The sequence below is a fragment of the Eretmochelys imbricata genome, chromosome 1 (assembly GCF_965152235.1).
Source record: "Eretmochelys imbricata isolate rEreImb1 chromosome 1, rEreImb1.hap1, whole genome shotgun sequence".
In the NCBI taxonomy this organism is placed as follows: domain Eukaryota; kingdom Metazoa; phylum Chordata; order Testudines; family Cheloniidae; genus Eretmochelys; species Eretmochelys imbricata.
The window spans coordinates 185,163,589-185,190,034 of NC_135572.1; the positions used below are offsets into that span (position 1 = coordinate 185,163,589).

General features: G+C 42.7%; 1 pseudogene; it reads right to left on the minus strand.

The window, feature by feature from the left end:
* Positions 1 to 124: 124 nt before the first annotated feature.
* LOC144264137 (cyclin-dependent kinase 2-interacting protein pseudogene) lies at positions 125 to 26,440 on the minus strand (annotated as a pseudogene).
* Between the last annotated feature and the right edge of the window lie 6 nt (positions 26,441 to 26,446).

Here is a 26,446-nt window from a genome sequence, read left to right on the forward strand (position 1 = left end):
CTTCTGTTTTTCCTCTGTTTGGAAGAAAAAAATTTAATAACCTTATAAAAATACAACATATAATTAACCTTGCAGTTTGTTGCTGCTTCAGTGTCACAAGTGTCATTAGAAGCAGTCTTAAACGCTACACTTGTCTGTGTCCTGTTTCCAGCAACATGCTTTCTAGCAGTAGTTTACTGCTGTTTTCAATATAGGGCTGGTACAACCGAGACGATAAATAAACCATCATGAGATATTGGTCAGCAGGATGAGCAATCTCTTGCACAGTCATTTGCTTAAGTCATAGTTCCTTCTTGTACATTTCAGTGAGCTTGAAATAAACCTCATAGAAGTACATAGTGGACCATGTGTGAAAGAGTGGTGTCCTGCAATCTCCGTTTTCATAATGGTATGTTTCTAAGTCACAAATTCCTTTAGTAGTTGAACATAGTTTCTCCATTTTCAGTTGTATTTTTGCCATGTTTTCCAAGGTCCCAAGCAATTCTGCACAGAACATCTCAAGTTCTTCATTATAGTCTGGAGACAGCTTTCCACAGTCAGAGGAATGTTGTCACATTCTATCTCCAGCTTGTTATCTTTAAATTGTGTGCCAATTCAAGTTTACAATTTTGTTTGCAGTAGTAAATCCATTATTATTCAGGGTCTCCCATTTCATCATTAAATTATGCCAGTCTGCTGCGTTATCTTTAATTTTTCTTGCACTGACAGATAAGACAGGTCTTTTTGGAGCAACAGCTGCAGGACTCTTTGTTGTAGGCTCTCATTTCTGCCCCAAGAACTCAAGGCTGGAGGGACATGACCTGTGGTGGAGACAGTATCAAGTAGAGTGCTTGACAGGTGTAGTGCACTTACTAACCATAACAGTGTTCAGGATGACAGAAACCTCTCTTGGAGCAAAAAAGCAAAAGCACTCTTTGTCTTTATTTATAGTCTGAAGGCAATCTGTGAAACAGGACCTTACAAAAGCCTGACATTTTGGTTTAAACAGGAGGGTTTGGAAAAGTTGGCACAGGGATTATGGCTTGGGTCAGCAAATCATTCACAGCAATGTGTCTTTTAGAAAATCATCAGGGACATATGTTTTACACCACTGCTCAGCTGATAAAATAGTAATTCTGCTCAGTGAGTCAAGCACCTCAGGACCAAACACTTGGTGTATGTACTAAATTAAGAACTTGTCTACACACAAATGTGCTCCAGTTTAGTTGAACTGATTTAGTTAAACAATTGTAAAAACCCTGTGTGAACATCCTTATTTCAGACTGAGTGATTTATTTTGCTGTAGTTTAAATCTGTTCCTAATCAACCTAAGCTAAATGCAAATAAGAATAGTTCAAGCCAAAATAAGAGTGTCCACACATCCTTTTACACTAGTTAAACTGAAGTGGTTTAAAACCACACTTTGAGTTTTACTGGTACAACTCACAAATGAAATGAAGCTGCTATCTGTGGGATTATGAATCAGAATCCTAACTCTTGTCTGTATTCAAAGATGACTTAAATTGAAACCAGTTTTAAAAATGGTTTAGTTAAACAAGTGCAAAACCCTCTGTGGCCACTCTTAGTTCAATTCAAACCTGGTTTATATCAATTTAGCTAAACACAAGTCCTTATTGAATTAAGCTAAATCAATATAAACCAGGTTTCATTTAGTTTAATTTGATAAGGACTTGAGTTTAGCTAAATTGATATAAACCAGATTTAAACTGAAGTAAGAGTGGCCACAGAAGTTGCTTTAAAATCTGGGGGCAGATCCTGAGCTGGAATAGATGGTCATAGTTCCATTTACTTCAGTGACTGTTTATACCAGCTGAGGACCTGCTGCCACATCCAACCATGCCCTTTGAATATAGACAAGACCTTGGTCATAATCCCTAATCCCTCAACATAGCGGGCCAGATTTTCCACTGCTCTATTTTTGCACTTAATGCAGGGATGAGGGAAAAGATGCCTTTAAAGTGCTGTCCATATTCTCAGGCATATTTATATATGCTAAGGAAACTTGCGCATGCATGATCTAAACCTTCACAAATGGTGGGACTGCTTCTTGTTCCCATATTTTCATATCTAATTTGTGAGTTGCCTACAGGTGTATTCATTTGGATGATGTGAGAGAGACAGGGCATGCACTTAAAAGGACACTGGTGGGTGCAGCTTATATTCAGTATCCTGCATTCTAGCAAAAATAATTGCTCCTGAAAGGCTTGGTCCCTGGAATGCACAGGGTTAATCATTAAAGTTGCTACTGTTGCAGGAACTGACTGTTCTCTCCCCCCCCTTAATATTTCAGGCTTGTCTTTAAGTCAGCACTACTTAAAAAGATATGGGGCTGCTGTGAGGGTACAACCCTGCTTTGAAAAATGTTGATTGAGAAACTAAGGCCTGGTCTACTGCTCTGTTAGAAGTACAATATTTCTTCTGGAATATTTCCTTCCACTTTTCTTCAACACAATCCTCTTCCTTTTGATTTCTCCTCCTGAATATTTTCCCCATCTAATAATATTTGCCTGTTCCTGGATCCTAGGAGGTGAAGTGTCAATATGTTAGTCCTCTTTCCCTCAACTGAGGCCCTGTTGTCTAATGGTTAGAACTGGGAATCAGGACAAAGCTGTGCTAATGACTTTCCTACAGCACTGAACCCTCTCCCCTCAAATCAGGGTGTTTGTCTATTATTATTATTTAATTACTTGTACCGTAGAACCTCAGTTACGAGCACCTTGGGAATGGAGGTTGTTCGCAACACTGAAATGTTGACTTTGCTTTGAAACTTTACTATACAGAAGAAAAACACCGCTTTTAACCATCTTAATTAAAACGAAAAAGCACAGAAACAGTTTCTTTACCTTGTCAAATCTCTTTTTAAACTTTCCCTTTATTTTTTTAGTAGTTTATGTTTAACACAGTATTGCACTGCATTTGTTTTTTGTTTGTCTCTGCTGCTGCCTGATTCGTACCTACGGTTCCAAATGAGGTGTGCGGTTGACTGGTCAGTTTATAACTCTGGTGTTTGCAACTCTGAGGTTCTACAGTATTACAGTAGGCTAAGTGGAGAGAGTAGTTGGGGGAACACCTGAAGCACAAGGGGCTTCTTGTGCAGAGCTGGAATGATACCATCCCTTCAAACAGAATCTGCTGGATTTCCCTACCCATACTCTTGATTCTGTGCCATAGTCGCAACTCTTCTACCATGACTAACTGGGGCATAACATCTCTTTGTCTTGATTTCCCCATCTGTAAAAAGAGGATAAAAATAATTCTCCAGGGATGTTTCGAGCCATAATGATGAATATTACATAGCACTTTGAAGGTATAATGCACTGTAGCACTGCAGTTGCTCAGTATTATTTCTAGAAATGTTGTGAGAAGGTGAAATAATGTTCAAAGAGCTGCTATTTCTTTCAGGAGACAAGAGCATTATTTATTGTAGTACTAGTGGCAAAGTGGCTGCTTTCCAGGCTCATTTAGTTTTCAAGTATGCATATGTGTATATATAAAAAAATGTCTGTACGGAAACAATAGGGCATTGTTTTTCAGAGATGTGCAAGTTATAGGCAACTTTTAAAAGTTTGGAGGATGAAAACACATACAGGTTTCTTGAGCCATGAGTAACGTGCTTTGACTTTACAAGTGGGCATTTTTATAGAAGCAGGAGTCAAGGTTAAATATAAAGTTCCTGATTCTCTGTTGTCCTGTATCTTTTGTGATTTCTTTTACTGCAGTGCAAATGGGATATAAAATGCTATCATTCTGATCTGTTAATGTTTTACACTGACTTTGTATTCACTTTCCACTGGTGTAAATGATTATACAAAGTGCAGAACAATGGAGAATTGGCTCCATTGTTTATTTTCAGGGCCAAATTCCTGATCCTGGTGCTAAACTGATGCATGCCTATGCAACACTACTGGCAAACTGAGGAAGAAAGTCCACTGTTGTGTCTTGTATTCTTTATACAACAAAAACAACATGCTGCAACTATGAGTGTAGATGGGTCCCAAATAACTGTTTACTTAATATGCGCAAACGTGCTAGGCCAAGCTACATCCATGCTGATGCTCTGATTGCTCTCTAAAACACAGAACACAGTGAGTGCCAACAGAAGGCCCACTAACTTTTTAAAGGGATAGTACTCTTTTCCTATAGGCTACTTTACACTTTGCAACCAGTCAGCCATATCAGTCATTGACTCCAACTTCCACTGCCATATATAGCTGTGGAACTGCTGCAAAGTGATGGGCAGAACTGCCAGCTCAATGGATTTCTTTTGTAGACAGGGTTGTCTCTCTTTCTCTCCAGCCATGTCTACAATACAGGAACAAACAAAAAACAAACAAAAGGAAGTATTTTTTCACACAATGCACAGTCAACCTGTGGAAGTCCTTGCCAGAGGATGTTGTGAAGGCCAAGACTATGACAGGGTTCAAAAAAGAACTAGATAAATTCATGGTGGCTAGGTCCATCAGTGACTATTAGCCAGGATGGACAGGGATGGTGTCCCTAGCCTCTGTTTGCCAGAAGCTGGGAATGGGCGACAGAAGATGGATCACTTGATGATTCCCTGTTCTGTTCATTCCCTCTGGGGCACCTGACATTTGCCACTATCAGAAGACAGAATACTGGGCTAGATGGACCTTTGGTCTGACCCAGTATGGCCATTCTTATGTTTCTTAACTATAACGGCATAGCTGTGCCAGCATAACTGCAAGGTTAGATGCAACTACGTGACAGAAGAAGTTTTTTTGTCACTGTAGGAAGACCACTGAATGATGATAGCTAACTTGACAGACGCATATTTCCTTTAACCTAGCTGTGTCTATACCTGGGGTCAGGTTGGCAGAACTGTGGCACTGAGGAGTGTGGATTTTTTTACACCCCTGAGTGCCGTAGCTATATCTATCTACATTTTAAGTATAGACCAGGACACTCTCTCACTGTTGTACACAGCTGGTTCAGGTGAATGCCTGTGCTGATTGGCTGCCCTTCCCCAAACCAGTCAATCATAGCAGCACTTCCTAGCCCAGGTTCAGTCAAACAGGTGCAGAGTATCATTATGAAGGAACCTAGATGACTGTGTGCTTTGTTCCCATTATTGATAGATTAGGAATGAATTTAACCCCATATAAATTGCATTGCAATATGGGTAGCATTGTTATGTTGGTTCATGTTAAAGAAGCTCTGTGTTAAAATCACAAATGAGTTTGATTCCCCATAGTTTAAATTCCAGAGTATTGCTAATTAAGAGGTATCTTGGTTTTTGGTCTCTTGTTTTTACTCTCTCTCTCCCTCTCTGTGTGAAACTTGCAAGCTGCTAATTGTGTTAGTACATTCTAAGACAGTCTGATCTCAAAGCAATACTTTGTAACAACAGAAACATCACACAGAGACTCCCCACCCTTTTGCTGTGATTATCTCGCTTTGTTCACACTTGTGATTAAAATAGAGATAGAGGATGTATGTGGATGTATGTTTGGTGTGGATAATGAATGATCAGGGAGGTGCCAGCCTAAGAATCCAGTGGCGATCGGCCGAAGAATGCGCAGGGTGGAGACAACCAGATGACCCCCCCCCCCAGAGGGCAGACTGGAATCCACCCAACAGCCTCAAGGATGGGAGAACTGAAGATCTGGCAGCACGGAGCCATCAGGAATGTGCCATCTGCTGATTGATTCAGCAACAGAGTGATAAAGCAATTCCCATAGACTGGTATAGGAAGAAATTCCTATAAAAATGGACTCTAGAAACAGAACTTTGGGGTCTGATTCTGCAAACCAACTTCCAGGAGCATCAGATGAGCATCTGACAAGGCCCTGCTCCCTCCTCGTGTCCAGGCCACCTGGCCAGTGTCTTGGCATGAGCAACTCTAAGGCTGGTAACTATGATAACAACCTTGCAGAACCTGTGTGTGTGTGAATGAATGAATGTGTGAATAAATATGAAATTGAATGGAATGTTTTAGCTATAACTAACTGCTTACTATGATTCTTTCTGTATTCACAATAAATGTGGCATTTTGCCTTTTCCCCTTTAATAAGATCCTGCTGGTTTTTATTTTATTGGTATAACAGCATTGGTTATTACAACACATTTGTAATGACAGAAGCACCTATCTATTTCTTAATTAACTTTAGTAGTGATAGCATGCTCACTTTTGTTTAGTATGACAAAGTAAGGACTACGGGGTTAGGAATTAAACATTTTTCTCTAGTATTTTGGTTAGGATTTCAGGTATGAGTACTCGTGCTGTCAAAAGTTACTATCAGAAAGAGATGAAAGTGAAAAAATATCTTGCTTTTAGTTCTCATGCCAAATGTTTTGTCTGGCTTGTTAAAATATAAGGGTGACTCAATCTAACATTTGAAGACTTCTGTGTATACTCCTGGGTGGAATGGAATGGAATTGCAAATGGCTCTTTGCAATGTATCCAGGGATATTATAACATCCTTAGGAGCTCAGTGTTTCTAATGTTGCGTGAACTGAGTCTTGTCTGAGCACAGAACTCAGAGCCTTGTGGTTGAGCTCCGCTTGGTGGAATACAAGGAAGGAAAGTTCCTTATATCTTTTCTCCCTGTTCTCCTATTTGGGCAGATAGTCAGTAGCCTGCCGCTGAATCTGACTTAATGTTTGTACAGTAGAGATATGGGCTAAAACTGCAAAATTCAGATTTATTGTGTGAAGGTCTAGAGTTTTGGTTTGGGCCCATCTCTAAGAATATGCTTTGATGTACAGGGTGCAGACTCGGCAGTGAAACTAGATGACCTTCCTACCCATTTATAGCTCTCATTTGAAGGCCAATGAAATCAGTCAGCACACCTTCCCCACATTGGGGCAGCATGAATCATAGAATCATAGAATATCAGGGTTGGAAGGGACCTCAGGAGGTCATCTAGTCCAACCCCCTGCTCAAAGCAGGACCAATCCCCAATTAAATCATCCCAGCCAGGGCTTTGTCAAGTCTGACCTTAAAAACTTCTAAGGAAGGAGATTCTACCACCTCCCTAGGTAACGCATTCCAGTGTTTCACCACCCTCCTAGTGAAAAAGTTTTTCCTAATATCCAACCTAAACCTCCCCCACTGCAACTTGAGACCATTACTCCTTGTCCTGTCCTCTTCTACCACTGAGAATAGTCTAGAACCATCCTCTCTGGAACCACCTCTCAGGTAGTTGAAAGCAGCTATCAAATCCCCCCTCATTCTTCTCTTCTGCAGACTAAACAATCCCAGTTCCCTCAGCCTCTCCTCATAAGTCATGTGTTCCAGACCCCTAATCATTTTTGTTGCCCTTCGCTGGACTCTCTCCAATTTATCTACATCCTTCTTGTAGTGTGGGGCCCAAAACTGGACACAGTACTCCAGATGAGGCCTCACCAATGTCGAATAGAGGGGGACGATCACATCCCTCGATCTGCTCGCTATGCCCCTACTTATACATCCCAAAATGCCATTGGCCTTGTTGGCAACAAGGGCACACTGCTGACTCATATCCAGCTTCTCGTCCACTGTCACCCCTAGGTCCTTGTCCGCAGAACTGCTGCCTAGCCATTCGGTCCCTAGTCTGTAGCGGTGCATTGGGTTCTTCCGTCCTAAGTGCAGGACCCTGCACTTATCCTTATTGAACCTCATCAGATTTCTTTTGGCCCAATCCTCCAATTTGTCTAGGTCCCTCTGTATCCTATCCCTGCCCTCCAGCGTATCTACCACTCCTCCCAGTTTAGTATCATCCGCAAATTTGCTGAGAGTGCAATCCACACCATCCTCCAGATCATTTATGAAGATATTGAACAAAACCGGCCCCAGGACTGAACCCTGGGGCACTCCACTTGACACCGGCTGCCAACTAGACATGGAGCCTTTGATCACTACCCGTTGAGCCCGACAATCTAGCCAACTTTCTACCCACCTTATAGTGCATTCATCCAGCCCATACTTCTTTAATTTGCTGACAAGAATACTGTGGGAGACCGTGTCAAAAGCTTTGCTAAAGTCAAGAAACAATATATCCACTGCTTTCCCTTCATCCACAGAACCAGTAATCTCATCATAGAAGGCGATTAGATTAGTCAGGCATGACCTTCCCTTGGTGAATCCATGCTGACTGTTCCTGATCACTTTCCTTTCCTCTAAGTGCTTCAGGATTGATTCTTTGAGGACCTTCTCCATGATTTTTCCGGGGACTGAGGTGAGGCTGACTGGCCTGTAGTTCCCAGGATCCTCCTTCTTCCCTTTTTTAAAGATTGGCACTACATTAGCCTTTTTCCAGTCATCCGGGACTTCCCCCATTCGCTACGAGTTTTCAAAGATAATGGCCAATGGCTCTGCAATCACAGCCGCCAATTCCTTTAGCACTCTCGGATGCAACTCATCCGGCCCCATGGACTTGTGCACGTCCAGCTTTTCTAAATAGTCCCTAAATAGACCTCTTTCTCCACAGAGGGCTGGCCATCTATTCCCCATGTTGTGATGCCCAGCGCAGCAGTCTGGGAGCTGACCTTGTTCGTGAAGACAGAGGCAAAAAAAGCATTGAGTACATTAGCTTTTTCCACATCCTCTGTCACTAGGTTGCCTCCCTCATTCATTAAGGGGCCCACACTTTCCTTGGCTTTCTTCTTGTTGCCAACATACCTGAAGAAACCCTTCTTGTTACTTTTGACATCTCTCGCTAGCTGCAGCTCCAGGTGCGATTTGGCCCTCCTGATTTCATTCCTACATGACCGAGCAATATTTTTATACTCTTCCCTGGTCATATGTCCAACCTTCCACTTCTTGTAAGCTTCTTTTTTATGTTTAAGATCCGCTAGGATTTCACCGTTAAGCCAAGCTGGTCGCCTGCCATATTTACTATTCTTTCGACACATCGGGATGGTTTGTCCCTGTAACCTCAACAAGGATTCCTTGAAATACAGCCAGCTCTCCTGGACTCCTTTCCCCTTCATGTTAGTCCCCCAGGGGATCCTACCCATCCATTCCCTGAGGGAGTCGAAGTCTGCTTTCCTGAAGTCCAGGGTCCGTATCCTGCTGCTTACCTTTCTTCCCTGTGTCAGGATCCTGAACTCAACCAACTCATGGTCATTGCCTCCCAGATTCCCATCCACTTTTGCTTCCCCCACTAATTCTTCCCGGTTTGTGAGCAGCAGGTCAAGAAAAGCTCCCCCAACCCCCCAGCTGGCTCCTCTAGCACTTGCATCAGGAAATTGTCCCCTACGCTTTCCAAGAACTTCCTGGATTGTCTATGCACCGCTGTATTGCTCTCCCAGCAGATATCAGGAAAATTAAAGTCACCCATGAGAACCAGGGCATGCTATCTAGTAGCTTCTGCGAGCTGCTGGAAGAAAGCCTCATCCACCTCATCCCCCTGGTCCGGTGGTCTATAGCAGACTCCCACCACTACATCACTCTTGTTGCTCACACTTCTAAACTTAATCCAGAGACACTCAGGTTTTTCTGCAGTTTCGTACCGGAGCTCTGAGCAGTCATACTGCTCCCTTACGTACAGTGCTACTCCCCCACCTTTTCTGCCCTGCCTGTCCTTCCTGAACCGTTTATAACCATCCATGACAGTACTCCAGTCATGTGAGTTATCCCACCAAGTCTGTTATTCCAATCACGTCATAATTCCTTGACATGACCAGGACCTCCAGTTCTCCCTGCTTGTTTCCAAGGCTTTGTGCATTCATATATAAGCACTTGAGATAACCTGCTGATCGCCCCTCATTCTCAGTATGAGGCAGGAGCCCTCCCCTCACAGACATTCCTGCCTGTGCGTCCTCCTGGTATCCCACTTTCCCACTTACCTCAGGGCTTTGGTCTCCTTCCCCCGGTGAACCTAGTTTAAAGCCCTCCTCACTAGGTTAGCCAGCCTGCTCGCAAAGATGCTCTTCCCTCTCTTCGTAAGGTGGAGCCTGTCTCTGCCCAGCACTCCTCCTTCATGGAAGACCATCCCATGGTCAAAGAATCCAAAGCCTTCTCTCCGACACCACCTGCGTAGCCATTCGTTGACTTCCACAACTCGACGGTCCCTACCCAGACCTTTTCCTTCCACGGGGAGGATGGACGAGAACACCACTTGTGCCTCAAACTCCTTTATCCTTCTTCCCAGAGCCACGTAGTCTGCAGTGATCCGCTCAAGGTCATTCTTGTCAGTATCATTGGTGCCCACGTGGAGAAGCAGGAAGGGGTAGCAATCTGAGGGCTTGATGAGTCTTGGCAGTCTCTCCGTCACATCGCGAATCTTAGCCCCCGGCAAGCAGCAGACTTCTCAGTTTTCCCGGTCAGGGCGGCAGATAGATGACTCAGTCCCCCGGAGGAGAGAGTCCCCGACCACCACCACGCGCCTCCTTCTCTTGGGAGTGGTGGTCGTGGAACCCCCCATCTCAGGACAGTGCATCTCATGCCTTCCAACCAGCAGAGTCTCCTTCTGCTTTCTCCCCCCAGACATATCATCTGGTCCACTCTCCGCAATGGTAGCTGTGGAGAGAACATGAAAGTGGTTAGTTACCTGTGTCTGCGTTGCTGGAACCTGGACATTCCCCCTTCTTCTTCTGGAGGTCACATGTTGCCAAGCTTCTTCACTGGCCTCTTGGCTCCGCTGTGCAACCTGCTCTAAATCTTTAGAGCTTTGTGCCCGTAGAAGCATATCCTGACTTTTGTCCAGAAAATCCTCCGTTTCTCGTATGCAACGCAGGGTCGTTATCTGTTGCTCTAGACTTTCAATCTTCTCTTCCAATATGGAGACCAGCTTGCACTTTGTACAGACAAAGTCGCTTCTGTCCTGTGGAAGAAAGACAAACATGGCACATCCAATGCAGGTCACAACAGCTGAACCCCCCCTTCCATATCACCTTCCTACTATGAGCTTCCTCAGAGAAGTTGGCAAGATGTAAGCCTCACTGGGCTCACTCCAGGCAAACTCCCAGGCAAACTCCTGCTGTGTGCTGCTCTGCTTTTTCCCCGCTGCTCAGCTGGTTCGCGAAGCTCTGGCTATTTTTAAACAGCCAGGCTTCCCTGAAACAAACAAACAGACAACCCCAGTGCCCGCCCCCTCCAGGCTACCAGCCAATCAGGCACTCGCTCAGGCTCTCACACTGCCCTCCCAGCAAACACACACTCGGATACTTACTCAGCGAACACGCACTCGGATACTCACCAATCCCAGGCAAACTCCTGCTGTGTGCTGCTCTGCTGTTCCCCACTGCTCAGCTGGTTCGCCGCCGCTCAGCTGGTTTGCGAAGCTCTACCTATGAATCTTCATAGGTCTACCCATAGCTTCCCAACTGTTTTGCTTTCCCAGCCAGGAAGGAGTAAATTAGATTGCATGGAATGGCAGGATCCAATCCCCAATGCACATCAATAACAACAACAAAAAAGTCTGAGTGAAGCCTCCCTAGAGATGGATGCTGTAAATCATATAGTCCTTTTTATAGCATCAGTTCAGTAACTACAACAAGAACAAAGATTAGTTTTTAATAACTTGGTTTTGAACTAGGCCAGCACCTTGAGCAATTGAGTGGTGTCTGACAGACACAAATATCTTCCAACAGAGACAGAGTCCCTTTTTAACAATGCAAATATTAACTAAATTATAAATAATTTCATAGTCTTTTTCCAGGGAAATCCCAAGTCACAGCCCTTGTCACTAGTATCCTATAGCCCAACACCTATGATGCCAAAACAACCCCTCAAAAATAAGCTTTCCCTATCATTTTTCTGTCAACATAATTGCTTGGAGGCCAGATTGCATATCAGATAGTCCCCATAGATAAATATAGACAAGGGATGCTACTGCTCTAGGAATGAAAGTCATGGGAATTTCTCAGAAGAGCTCTTTCCCTCTGCTTTGGGTTCCTTTTAATAGTTTGCATATGGTGTATGCCTCTGGATCTTACAAGTGCAGGTGCTGGGATGTGTAAGCATGAAGATGGAGGGTGGAAGGAAACTTAACCCCAAACATTGTTCAAAATCCAGGGCAATCACAACCCCTGGTCGTGGGGAAAGTGCAGAGACTGCTCCCTCTACGTGAGCTAAGAAAGAACCTTGTCTTTTAATGGAAGTGTTGCCCAGCAACAACAGCAGAGTAACTGTAGAAATGGTAAATCTTGTGCTATTAGTACTCTCTGCCATTAGTATGGAAGTACCATCACACCAATAAGATGTAAGGGACCAGGGCACAGGCTGTCTGTTCTAGCGGTAACAGTTGGACTGAGGTCTGGCCACTTGGCAGGAGTTGGATGAATCACAAGGCCAGGTCCCATAAACATAATTCAGAGTCACAGACTGGAGATTAGAGACAGTGCCAGGCTAGAATTGAGAGGCAGGAATCAGGATCAAAATCTGGCCGGAGTCAGAGATCAGGTAAGTCTGACATTGCAGCAGACCAAGGTCTTTATGGTTGCCCAGACAACTTCCTGGGGCAACCCTTGAGATTAAGTAGGGACACTTGGCCAATCAGAGTGCCTCGGGATACTGTCACTCTGGGTCTCCTGGGCTGTACTTCCTGCAGCGCCTAGTCTCCACAGTGCTCCCAGGCTGTACCTATGCATAGCTTCCCAGTGGCACTGTGGGAACCTCATCCTCCCACCCACCTGGCTCTGCAAACCTGGTTCTGGTCCCTGGGTCCTTATGTAAGATTCTTCCTTCCAAACCTGGCCAGCTCATTTCCTTCCAACATAAATGTGAGCTCCTGGCTTTACCTCTTTATTTAAAGCTATGGAGAGGATGGACTTCTAACTACAGCTGTGCAAATAATGGATTTTTTGGTACATTGGCATTTTCACTAAATCAAAAAATTCATTTCAGGTTGGACAAAAAATGAAAATTTTCAGCAAATCGAAAAGTTGGAAAAATTGTCATTTTGGGTCAAATGAAACCTTTTGTTTCAATGAAACTGAAATGTTTTGTTTTGATTCTGACCATTTTAAAATATTTTGATTTTTTTAAAAAAAAATGTTTTTAAATCATTTCAAAATTATTGAAACAAAATGTTTTGATTTTTCAGAGTTTTTTTTTAAACAAACAATTTGATAAAATCCACACAAATTCATGAAACGTTTCTGTGTTGGTGAAACCTGGAAAAAATGTGGCCCCAAAATTTCACCCAGCTCTCCTTCCAGCCTGTTCTATTGAGCATAGGAATACTTGCTACAGTGTTTTACTGTGACTTTCAGCTTCCTGTAAAACCCAGATGAAAAGCCTCTATTTTCCATACTCAGTTGAGGATTCCAATGACTTTCCCAACTTCTCTGACTTACCTGTATTTAACACCTCCCCATGACCCCTTTTGTGTATCTTCATGGGTGCACGTTTCTGTTGCCTGCAATATTTACAAATTTGAAAAGACATTTAAAAGAGAGCCATTTTAAAAATGTCATTGTGATGGTTTGTTCTCCGAACAAAATCTGTCATGTTTCTACTTTTCATAAAATATGGTATCATAAAAAACCTGGAAATTTAGTGCTGTTGCTTGTCTGGAATAGGGACAAAAGATCTAGAGGTGCTATATTTCCCCAGCCAGCACATGTTTCTGTAATGTTTCTAGTGGGTAATGCTTTGTTAGGGGGATGATGTATGTCTTTTGTGGAGGCTACAGTACACTGTCATTTTTGCAGTTTGTCCACAGAATTTTTACCAACCATATTATTTTTCTGAGATGAGAAAAGCTACACTTCCCATTCTGACAGGGTAGGATACACAGACATAAATCACGCTGCCGTTCTATAGCTCCAATGAATCTCATGAAATGAGAGGATAGCAAACTGTAATTAATTTGTAGTGAAATCCCTATAGAAAAACATACTTCCCTTAAGGTATAATATGTTTTTAATGAGAAGTATAGCTCTAGATACAAAGTATTCCACCCTAGCTGCTTTAGTATGCAGCATATTAAGTCAAACACTTGCAATAATAAAATTTGAAATCTGAGATGCCATATTTCTTTTGGATGAGGAACTAATTGTACCATATCACCGACATGCTCAAGAAATGTTACTTAAAGATCAAGCTTCAACATCAGTAACCATTTTCTAAAGATGCATACTTTCAGCTCTGAAAAGGTGACTTTGTTTATGTACTGTCAGCTACATTATGTATTGAATTCGCAAACCAAAAATGATGTTAAGGTAGCATTTGTAAATATGTTGATATTTTAAATTCCAGTTGCTGCATTTAACCAATTCCAGGTTTAAACAATGAGACCAAAATTGCTTGAAAGATAGAAGTACTCTTAAAAAAAGCCATCTAATTATAAGATGTAAGAGGTATTGTTATATTCAGATATGCCAAACTACTATTCTTTACTACCTGTGGTCTTTATGTTATAAAAAAGAATTCCATCATGAATTTCAGCAGTTGCTGCCTAAGTATACTGTTTAATTTAATTGTCTCTGTAAGGGTTTTGAGCATTTATGAACATTGCAGTGCTACCTGGTGTGCGTGGAGCAACTCTGGAAATGTTCTCTTGGAGGAATAGGTCAAACTTGGCACTTACCACCTGGGAGCAACACATGCAAATGGATATTTAACTGTGATGATTCTTACTTCTATACAAAGGGTTAAACAGAGTGTCAGTTGGGAAGGGATTTTCCACCATGGCATAATGAAAGGAATCTGACATGGGTTTTCATCTTTTCCTGTAGCATGGAACTTGATTCATTCTCACCTAACCTTTCTGGAACATGAACTATATACAGATTCTTTACTCTTGTTTTTTGTAAGGGAATGCTTGAATGACAGCCCTCACTCATCAGTTCTTGAATTGACTGACCAGGCTGCCATTTTATTACTAAAGTAAACTCTAGGGAAGAATGTCTTGGAAGCTGTAAAATGGGAGTGATTGGTCACTTCTGGCTTGGTTATTTGGTTCCTTTCCCCTCCTCCCCCCAAATTATACATGCTGAGGAAATCTAGCTGGACTCCAATGCAATAAGATAGCATAGAGGTCGTCTGTGGGGCAGAAATGTGGCATAAAGCCATTCATCTATCTATCTTAGGTATTCATACAGTCCCCTTTATCTGGCCTCACAATCTTTAATGTACTTATTCTTATAACACCCTGTGAGATAGGGCCGTGCTATTGCTCCATTTTACAGATGAGAAAGTGAGGCATGGAGAGACTAGGGCTCAGACCATCCAAAGTTCTTTGATGTTGCTTTGCTCAGCATTGCCACGTGTGGCACATGCATCTTTCCTTTGGAGAGGCTATGGAGCACTGGAAGTGGGGGGGTCACTGGCGCCTGGACTGTGGTGCTGCCCATGCAGGGTAGACTCACTCTTGAGTCCAAACTGGAGTCCTTAAAGGGGCCTTAATTGCATTTAAGTGTAATTTATTGCCAGAGCACTGTAAACAGGCCACAGTATACATGAGAGTTAGGCCCAAAATTTTTAAGAGTGTGCAACAAGCAGCAGTGCTGGCCAGATAGGGCCAGATTCTTTCACCCTTTCTCTCGGTGAGTAGTTCCTTACTCACAGAGTAATTCCAATAAAGCCAGTGGGACAACTCACGTACTAATCATGACTAACTGTGGTAGAATCAGGCCCCATAATTTGAATAAAATATACATGCTTAGTGCATTATAGTTTATATTTTAAGTTATTAATGAATATGGTGATCTGAAGAAAGAAAATGTATAAATAATTAATATTAAATAAACACTGGTTTAGCAAACTGGAACAGAGGAATTGTTTTGAAGTTGCAGCCACAGCAATTTGTTCCCTGGGTTTATCAATATTTAAAAGCATATAGAATATATTTTTGATTTTTTTAAACCACATCTTGATCTTCCATTTATATAGCACCTTTCATTCAGAAGGGTATCAAAGTGCTTTACAAACTTATATAAAAACTGCAGGCACGGATCATTTCACCATCCATTAAATGACAGTCATGGCTGTGGTGAGCTTTAGAAACTGTTTAAAAGCACACAGCATCACTAAACAGTATAGGAAGGGAATTAAAAATGCTGTATCCATTCGGGACTGCAGAGAAGACTTAATTTCAGCATGAGTTAGGTGCCTAGGTACTTTTGAAAATCCCAGTAGGTACTTATCTGCTTGTTTACGCACCTAAATATTGTACATTTAAAAATCTGGACCTAAGTAGATAGAAAGTAATTTCCCAAGTGAGCAGTCAGGCCATGCACCAACATTAACATCCATTTTCTAAAGAATTCTGGGATTTTTTAGACAGAACATTAGTTTTACCCGTCAGTTGAAAAATACCACTAGTGCAGTCAGTATCCCTGAGCTCCTGTGCTGGGTTATTGGTTCAGTGACCGAATGAGCTGCATCACCCTGCGGGGAAGTGGGCCATGGAGCTCCTGCCTCCCAAGGGCCAGCTTTGGCTTAACCTGAGCTCCCCATGTAGCCACATTGCTGGGCTGCCCTGCCTCCCCTGGCTGCAGCATGGGCCTTTCCCCTTCCTCTCCCAGGACCTCCCAGGGTGTGAGCAAGGTGAAAGGACAGGACTGAGTCCTGAGGGGCGGGAGGGGCAGTAAGAAGCCCATGCAGAGTGAGAGGGGGCAATAAGGAGCCCAGATGGGAAGTGAGAAGCCCCGTGGTAGAGTGCAAGGCCAGGGCAGGGCAGCGGAGCGAGGGTGGGGTCTTGAAGGGAAGAGGGGAAGTGGGGCTTGGTCTCAGGGGAAGAGTTCAAGCAGGGCCAGTCCAGGCACCAGTGACTTGCATGCAGTTAAGGCCCCTTTAAGGACTCCATTTTGGACTGGAGAGTGAGTCTACCCTGCACTGACCTGCAGCAGTAGCTCCTATCCTATGGGGTTGGGCCCAGCTTCCTGCTCCTGGCATTGCAACCTGGCACATGGGTGGGGTCTCAGCAGTGCTTAGGTTTGGCCCATCCACCCCCTCTGTCATGATTGAGAGGCCACAGTGCAAAATTTGAGTGACTGGCTCTGGGACTCAACACACACCAGGCTGCAACAGCGAGGGCAGGGAGCTGGGCCCAGCCCCGCAGGACAGGAGTTGCTACTGAGGAGTGGGCTTGCTCTCCAACCTCTTCCTTTCCCCCTTGGTCCTTCCCTGAGTACCGGACCAGTGGCCCACTTAGAACCTTCCTATGACCCAGTGCTGGTGGGTTGTGACCCACAATTTGGGAAATGCTGCTTTATTAAAATCCTGAACACAAAGAAAAGTCATGGACAAACAAAAAAATAACAGGTTTCAGAGTAGCAGCCGTGTTAGTCTGTGTCCGCAAAAAGAACAGGAGTACTTGTGGCACCTTAGAGACTAATAAATTTATTTGAGTATAAGCTTTTGTGAGCTACAGCCCACTTCATCTGATGCATCTTAATAAAATAAAACAACAGTATATGACATTTTTACTACTGTGACAAACCTGCAGCCCTATTAATAACGTATTGTAACATAGTAATCTGTGCCCCTTAAGGTAGTAGTGGCCCATGGCCAGCCAACTCTGGTCCAGGACCCAGCCCCACTAAGAAAAGGCTTACTGGGACATGTCATTCCCTGAGGGATCTGGGAATTCCATCCTGTTGTAGGGAGGGTGTCAGGTGTCAGTTACATGACCAACAACTGGTATTAGAGAGACAAGATGGGTCAGGTCTTTTATTGGACCAACTGCTGTTGGTGAGAGAGGCAAGTTTTTGAGCCACACACAGCTCTTCTTCAGGCCTGGGAAAGTTACTCCCAGCGTGTCACAGCTAAATGCAGGGTGGAACAGATTATTGAGCATAAGTGGTTAGCACATATTCTAAGGGACCATTCAAGGTAGTGGTCTGTTAACATCTCTACGGTCATAGGACAAAAAGAGGGGGTTAGTGGGTTTCAGATTGTTGTAATAAGTCATAAAGTTAGCATCTCTGTTCAATGCATAATATTTAGTGTCTAGCAAATTATTAATTTAAGCTCCCAGGCTCGTCTTTTGAAAGCGTTATGCATGACTCCTTTGAGTATGAGGACTAATAGGTCAGTTATAGAGTGACCGCTTTGTGAAAAGTGCTCACACACAGGTGATAGTGTTTTTGTCTTTTATCATTTTCCTGTGTGAGTTCATTCAAGAGCGTAGTGATTGTTTGGTTTCACCCACATAGCTGTTATTGGGGCATTTAGCGCACAGGATGAGGTAAACCACATGTTGTGATGGGCAGGTGTAGGATCCATGGATCTTGAAAGGTGCGTTGGTGGGAGGTGTTGATCATTGTAGCAGTGGAAGTATGTCTGCAGTTTCTGCATCCGTGTTTCTGCCATTTAACCGTGATGCTTGGAATACCTTTCCCAGACCTGAAGAAGAGCTCTATATGGCTTGATAGCTTGTCTCTATCACCAACAGAAGTTGGTTCAGTAAAATATATTCTCTCACCCACCTTGTCTCTCTAACATCCTGGGACTGACACAGCTACAACTACACTGCATACACCTACTGGTCCATAAGGGTAGCTTATAACAGTTTATCAGTGGGGGGGTAAATGAGGAGACTCTTGAGAGAGCTCAGAATCCGAGGGCACTGCCTGCTGAGGGAGAAGCCCTAGCTTGGAGATCTGCAGACTGCGAAGCACTAGAGGGCTACAAGGAAAAGAAAGCCCTGAAGGAGCTATTGGGGAAGGCTATACAGATTGTGAAGCAGAGAAATGCAATACAAGGATTGCAAGGACTGAAAGAAACTGGCAAGCCTAGAAATGAAAGCCCAGAGACCTGGCTTTCAGTGAAAATGTTAGTTTATATCAGTAAATCATGCCCCCAAAAGGGGAAAACAATTCAAAGCACCAGTTGTGGTGGTTGGTTTCACTGGGGAAAGAGGAGGAAACTGAAGCAATGTGTTGTCCCGGCACTGGACTGGGTAAACTTCTGCTACACTTATATAAAAATACTTAGATTATGTCACAAATCTGCACACTCTATCCTAGTATAATTTATCATAATACCAAGTTTTTAGGTCAGCCCACATAAGCAGAAATTTACGTTCCCCACATGTTTTCAGACCATCCTCTTCATTTTTGAACAGTGCCAACATCACATCATTCTTCCCCCATGCCTCTAGCTTCGGCTCTAGATATATATGTCCTTTACTTGGTGGTTCCACTTCTGAAGGAAGGCTTGGACTCTGATACTGGGGGTAGGAAGGTCCTGTAAGGAAAACAAGCAAGGAGGATGGGTCTTAGCAGGGCATGGGTTGGTTCTAACTCCAATACAGCATCCTGATTTCATCCTATCTCCCAGTGATGAGTAACCTTTTCTCCTGGCATTGTGCCTTCTTCTAGCCACCTCCACATTAACTGTCCAGTCCTTAAAGTGGTGAATTAGCCAGTGCCCTGAGTTCTTCCTTTTAAGCATTTTTATAGTCCTAACCTCTTTATAACCTGTGGCATTCACTGTTTCTCAAAGCAGCACTATTTATCTTTAAAAGGGGGTGGTGTCATTGTGATTTAAACATTGGCCTCCAACTTCTTGCTGTTTTGACTTAATGGCCACTAAACTGCCTGGTGATTTTTCTTTTAAATTACCTTTATTGCATCCTAGTATAGAAGGCTGCTTAGTGTATTATAGCCACATGGAATCTATTATTTTCTTTAATTCTTTGTTGTCCTTTCATCCTAACTGATTACCGTCTCAGTCAGACTTTATCAGCTCTGTTCTGTGCACTGGACTGTATGACCTAAATTTTATGACCTTGTGTCCAAAATCTAATTCTCTGCTACAAACTCATATTTCTCTGTTGAGCTTTTAAAGACATTTTCTTCATTAACATCACAAAAAGGCATTGGAAACCAAGTGAAACAATATTCAATTTTGCATTGCACACAAATTCTTCACTGCAGTGCATTCAACTAACTTCCCATTAAAATTGCATTTTCTTCCCACCTCCTTATTTTATCTTTAGCAAACATCTAATCTACTGGTGGCACGGGGGTATTTATCTATCTCTCTTTGATTATTTCCATTAGCCACCAAGCTTTAATTTTGGCTACTTTGCTGTGGCCACTAAGTTCATCACATGAAAATTAAATGCTAGCAAAGACTGTAATATGTTAAAAAATAAAACCCAGCTAGCGTATTTCCACAGAAGTAGTATTTTTTTTTAAATTTCAGATTATATTACCATAAAATTAAATAGAAAAAAGCATGAATCCAAATTCCAGTATAATACTAACTTTCAGGTGGTAAATTGTGGTTCTCAGTGAGGAATATCAAACAGTTTCAGCAATGACGACAATGGGAGTATATGAAAAAGAGAATAAATTATGGACAACTGTGAATGACAAGGCTGTAATGCCATCCAGATAAATCAGAACTGTGCGCTTGAATAACAAGATTTTTTCCCCCCTGCCTTCATGTATCTCATGAGTTCCACAGGAATTTAGATTGTTTCAATAACTTTAAAATTATACTATGCACTAAGGGCTACCTCCAGAAATCCATCTCCAATCTTAAGAAAACAAAAGTATTATGATGTTGCTGTAAATACAGTTTTATTTGATCTTTCTACTTACTAGGCATAGCAAAACTTTGTTAATCACTTTGGTAATTTGAGTTTCCCTGTGGTTCTTGGAAGTAGAAATAACCATAAGGTTGAACTGTCTCAGACAAAGATGTATCTTTATTAAATAGCTGTAATCCTTTGTAAAGTAGATGTAATGTTAGAAATGTTGAAAGAAGTGGCTATGTGTACAAAGTATGTGAACAATAGTGACTACTGTGGAGTACAGGAAAAAAGAAAGTAAAGATTTTATAGGAAGGCTGTAAAGACTTTTTTCATGATACATTCTGTAAATTAGATTAGATAAAGAACTTGCTAGAGTAACTACATGTTTAGTTCATGTCGGTGAAAATGTTGCACCATTGGTTCCAGTAAATGTTAAGGCTGGTTCAGAAAAATAAACATGGAAAGGGGAAAAATGGTATCTTTATGATCTTCTCTTTTTATCTAGGGACACCAAGGACCAGATTTTGCCTGATCTCTGTATGCAAGGTGGGGAGATGGTCACAGAGAAACTTCTCCTTCCACATTCTCTACTTCTTGTAGCATCCTTCTCAGGAGCTAGCTACAGCTGAACCCTCTGCCTTCATCCATACACAGATACTGCTCTATTCCTTCCCCTAGGAAAACAAACTGCAAATAAGGCGGGGGGAGCATGGCCTTATCTTTCTCTGCCCACCTGAACTCTACAGGAGAGTTGGATGGGTTCAGGAAGAGGAATACGTAGCAGGTGAACATTCCTCCACTTAGGAAGGAACAATCAGTTGCACACATACAAAATGGGAAATGACTGCCTAGGAAGGAGTACTGCGGAAAGGGATCTGGGGGTCATAGTGGATCACAAGCTAAATATGAGCTAACAGTGTAATGCTGTTACAAAAAAAAGTGAACATAATTCTGAAATGTATTAACAGAAGTGTTGTAAGCATGACACTAGAAGTAATTTTTCTGCTCTATTCCACATTGATTAGGCCTCCACTGGAGTATTATGTCCAGTTCTGGGCACCACATTTCAGGAAAGATGTGGACAAATTGGAGAAAGTCCAGAGAAGAGCAACAAAGATGATTTAATGACTAGAAAACATGACCTATGAGGTAAGATTGAAAAAATTGAGTTTGTTTAGTCTGGAGAAGAGAAGACTGAGAGAGGACATGATAACAGATTTCAAGAACATAAAAGGTTGTTACAAGGAGGAGGGAGAAAAATTGTTCTTCTTAACCTCCGAGGGTAGGACAAGAAGCAATGGGCTTAAACTGCAGCAAGGGCGGTTTAGGTTAGACATTAGGAAAAGCTTCCTAACTGTCAGAGTGGTCAAAATGTCTTCCCAGAGATATGAAGCTGAAAACAGAGACTACCTTTACCTACTGATAGTGGTGGGGGCAGATACTTTGTTCTGGAAAAAGGACTATTGAGGAGATAACCAAACAAGGACAGAGAGTCAGAGGCAGGAGGGGAAATTTGATGGCAGCAAAAAAGCAGAATGAAGTAATGCCACCCAAAGAGCCTACGGGGAATATGAAGGACTTTTATCATTATAAATGTAACTCTTCTGCCCATCAGAGTTGGCAGCAACAAGGGCCAGGTTCAGTATCTGGGGGTTCCATTCCAATAACACAATGCAAAACCGGCTCAAGCCCCCACCCAGTGACCTGGGACAAACATATACCACCCCAGCTGGGCTCCTCCAAGAGGCAATACTTCCCCTCTCGCAAGCACAGAGTCTGAGTGTAGCCAAAAAGCCTTTTAATATCAGAGAGAAACAATGTTGCATTATGTTGGGGAAACATCACCAACAGGATTCATAACACAACCCATGAGCAAAAACCCACCCCAAGCAAATTGGGGCGTGTCCTTTCCCTTGGGTTCTTGAGTCCAGCAACCCAAAATCACCCAAAGTCCCAAAAGTCCAATGGCCCAAAAGTCTCTGTCCCTGGTCAGGGCAGCCCCAGAGTTTGAAAGTTTATCTGTAGAGTTTTACCTCCCAACCTGGGTGGAAATGGGGGGCGGGGAAAGGGGAAGAGGTAAGGGGCACCTTACATGATCTGAAGCTGATTGCCCCACAGCTCCATAGGGCTCCGCTCCGCTCCACCAGCCAGTCCACAAACTGCTCTGCGTCCCACAAGCAGCTCCCACCATCCCATGAACTACTCTACCAGCCGGTCCACAAACTGCTCCACTTGGCTCGGCGTCCCACAATCAGCTCCTGCCACCCCATGGACTGCTCCACCAGCCGGTCCATGAACTGCTCCACTCGGCATCCCACAAACAGCTCCTGCCATCCCATGAACTGCTCCACCAGCCGGTCCACAAGCCACTCCAGCTGTCCCACAAACTGCTCCACAATATATCTTCAGGCTCCCCCACTACTTAACACAACACTCAGTGATTTCAGCTCTTAGTCAGTTTTTAGCTCTTTTGTGATTTCAGCTTGTATTAGGGGAGCCTCAGTGCTGGTGCACCATTAGCCCAAAGTGAATTCAGCTCAGCAGCCTGTAACTAGACTCCTAATAGAATCAACATTAGCTCTGTTATGCCACAGTGGAGAAAGGAGGAAGATGTAATTAGCATGTAAGGCCCTCACCAGGGGGCCCATGCCACCAAGTATAAATACCTGTCCCCAGCCTCTCTCAATTCACAGAGTTTTGGAACCCATGTCCCTTGCCTAGCGAGTGCTGCTTAGTTGATGGCAAGTCCCTCCATCATAACAAAAGGCCCAGTACAGTTCCAAGCACAGTTCCCATAATCAGGGTAATAACAATTTATTCTTCCTGCCCCAATAACAGCGACACAGGGGATCCCACAGCAGCCAAAGTGACCATTTGGGCAGCTATGGGCTCATGCTAGGCGGGATGGGTGTGCCTATGCAAATGAGATCAGCCCCTGAAGTTCTTTTCCACAACTTGCCACACCTCACCACCAGATGTCAGGGTAGAGCTCATCCTGACTCTGCTTACATAAATTAATAAGAAGTAGGAAAGAAAAGTCATTTAATAAGTGGTGAGCTATGTCGTCAGCCATTGACTCACTATGTTTAATAGGGTGAGTCATTTTGCCTCTCTGCCTCTATTGCCTCGTCTGTAAATTGAGAATGATAATACTTTACCCACCTATTTGGCAGGGGTTTTATGGGGATTAGTTAGTTAATATCTAAATGGTACAAGTGCAATATAAATGCTATGGAGGGGTGCTCTTCCTGGGACATTGCAGCTCTGTACTACCACCTATGCAGGGCTGTGTCTAAATGACACAATCTACCCTATAAAACTAGTAAGCCGCCTCCCTTCCAACAAAAGTATTTACCCAGCTGTCCTCTTTGAGGAGGTCATCACCTTCTCTTATGATATATCAATTTAACATAAAAAGTCACTCACAATTATAATCATTGCCATTGGATAAACAATTCTGGGTTTCTGTTTTCCCTCCCATTACCAGTATTTCTCCAAACATTCCTTCAAACGTAGGAATTTCTGTTTTCCCTCCCATTCCTTCAAAGGTAGGAATTTCTGTTTTCCCTCCCATTACCAGTATTTCTCCAAACATTCCTTCAAAGGTAGGAATCACTCTTCATGTGATTATGTCCTTTTGGAACAAGTGTTTTGGGATGCTAATTAAACTTCTTTCTAATGCTTACCGTCCCTGATCACAAGTATTAATTTACCAGAAAGCCCACTGACTGCTTTGTCTCCAAGTTTAAACTCATAGCTGTTAGCCTTCTCTCTTTACATTAATTCTGTTCTGTGTCAGGCATGAATTATTGATAGACTAAAGGCAATCACTACAATGGGTACATTTTCTAAACTGAAAAGCAAAATGCCCTTGAGCCTTGAACATAACTCCCTTTGACATCACGATGTGGTCCTTAGTGTTAAGCGTCCCAGGTGATTTTCTGTACAGTCATTGGAAGACTTTTTATGTAATTCTTAGCTTATTTCCTACAGTACATGAATGACAGCATATTTTAAGTGCTGTATCTGCAGATAGAAAGCTGCAAAATGTTTTTCAGGTAATCATGAAATCTAAAGTGGTTAGCTTACCATGACCGAGTAATGCATTCTGCACAGATCTGAGTGCTTTAGTATACTTAACATTGTGATTTTCTCTGATCTCAGGTATCACATTTAAAAATGTCCTAATCTTGTAGTTTTATAGCTCATCTTGAATGTTTATCAAGAGAAGCTTTCATGGAGCGCACACACATACGCTTTAGAAGTACCATATATTTATTCTTATTCCTTTCTTGTAGTAATCAGATTCTCTCTCTGGAGGTATTTTTCCTCAACCACCAAGAAATTTACTTCAGCTTAGAATATTTTGTCTTATAATAGCCATATTCTTGTTAGATTGTTTTAATTTTACAGCCTACTTATGGTAATTAGTAAAGCTACCTGTATTCTGGTAGCCACAAACAAAAAGGGATTTTGGTTCTAGGCCTCTCAGGCTGTTATATCCACAGAACTGATCTACCCATTTGGAGGTTCGTAAGAAGCTGCACTCCCTTTGGGGAGCTCCAGGATTGGTTGTGCCTCCGGGACAGAAAATCTGGGAACTCTCAAGCATGCAGGAAATCATAGAATCATAGAACTGGAAGGGATCTTGAGAGGTCATCTAGTCCAGTGCCCTGCACTCAAGGCAGGACTAAGTATTATCTAGATGATCCCTGACAAGTGTTTGTCCAACATGCTCTAAAAAAACCGCAATGATGAATATGCCACAATGTCCCTAGGCAATTTCTTACTCATTGTGTTTTTCCTTCTTGAGAGTGATAGTCTGCCATGCTTTTAATATTTGCAGTGTTGTTGTAGCCGTGTTTGCCCCAGGATATTAGAGAGATAAGGTGGGTGAGCCTTTAATATTATCTTTTAGGCTCCTCCAACCTTCTCTCACGGGGGGGATTTTAATAATTTATGATGGATTTGGAGTTACTCTATGCATTGTTTACAAGCTGTTTATTTCAACTATTTGCTAAAATAATAAAGATGCCTATCCAAGGCTCTAGGCACCCCAGCATAATTAATTATACAATAAATGCAATTACATTGACTCTCAGTAGCATTGAAATCATCTGTCCCACAGGAATTCAGCCAGCTTCATCAACTAGGAAATATAGGAAATGATGGTCATCAAAGTCGCATGGTTTTGTTTCTCCTCCTTGACTGAACAACTGAAACTTTTAAAATGTGAGAATAATGAATAGCAAATCACAATTGCTGTGTTCACACATGAATAACCTTGTTTGCATGTGAACGTATGTCTTCATCTGAAGAAAAACAGCTCTTCAAACGAAACGGGATATGGACATCAAGAAACTAACTAATCATGTAGAACTCAAATGTTGGCAAACACCATTTCTGCCGTATTCAGCCAGTTTTATTCCAGATACTCCTCAATGTTTTTGTCACCTCTCCCCATTCTGGTCCCTGGGGGTATGTCTACACAGCAAAGAAAACACCACAACTGGCCCATGCTAGCCAACACAGGCCCAGGCTGCTTCATTGCTGTGTAGACTTCTGGGCTCGAGCTGGAGTCCAACTTCTAGGACCCTGTGAGATAGGAGGGTCCCAGAGATATGGCTCCAGCCTGAGCCCAGAAGTCTATACAGCAATGAAATAGTCCTGCAGCCCAAGCCCTGTGAGCCTGTCAGGTGGCATGGGCCAGCTGCAGGTTTTTCTTTGCTGCATAGACATGTACTGGGAAGCTACATATAATCTTGTTCTCTTTGTCTGACTATTGTCTCTAGCTCTATTAAGTTTCTAAGTGTGTCCCATTTCATTGCTTGCTGCATTGTCATTGTTTGGGCTTCCATATACTTATTCTTGGTCTCCTCCTTCTCTTCATAAAGAGCAGAATATCTGTTGTGAGTAACTATATTAAAAGGGTCTGTTGACATTCGCCTTTTCTCTTACCAATCTTCTTACTTGTCACAATCTTCCATCTCTTTTATTCCTTCCATATGTTTCCCATTCATTCTCTCATCCTGTGATATGAGTCTGATGGTGCCTTTGTCCATGTGCCA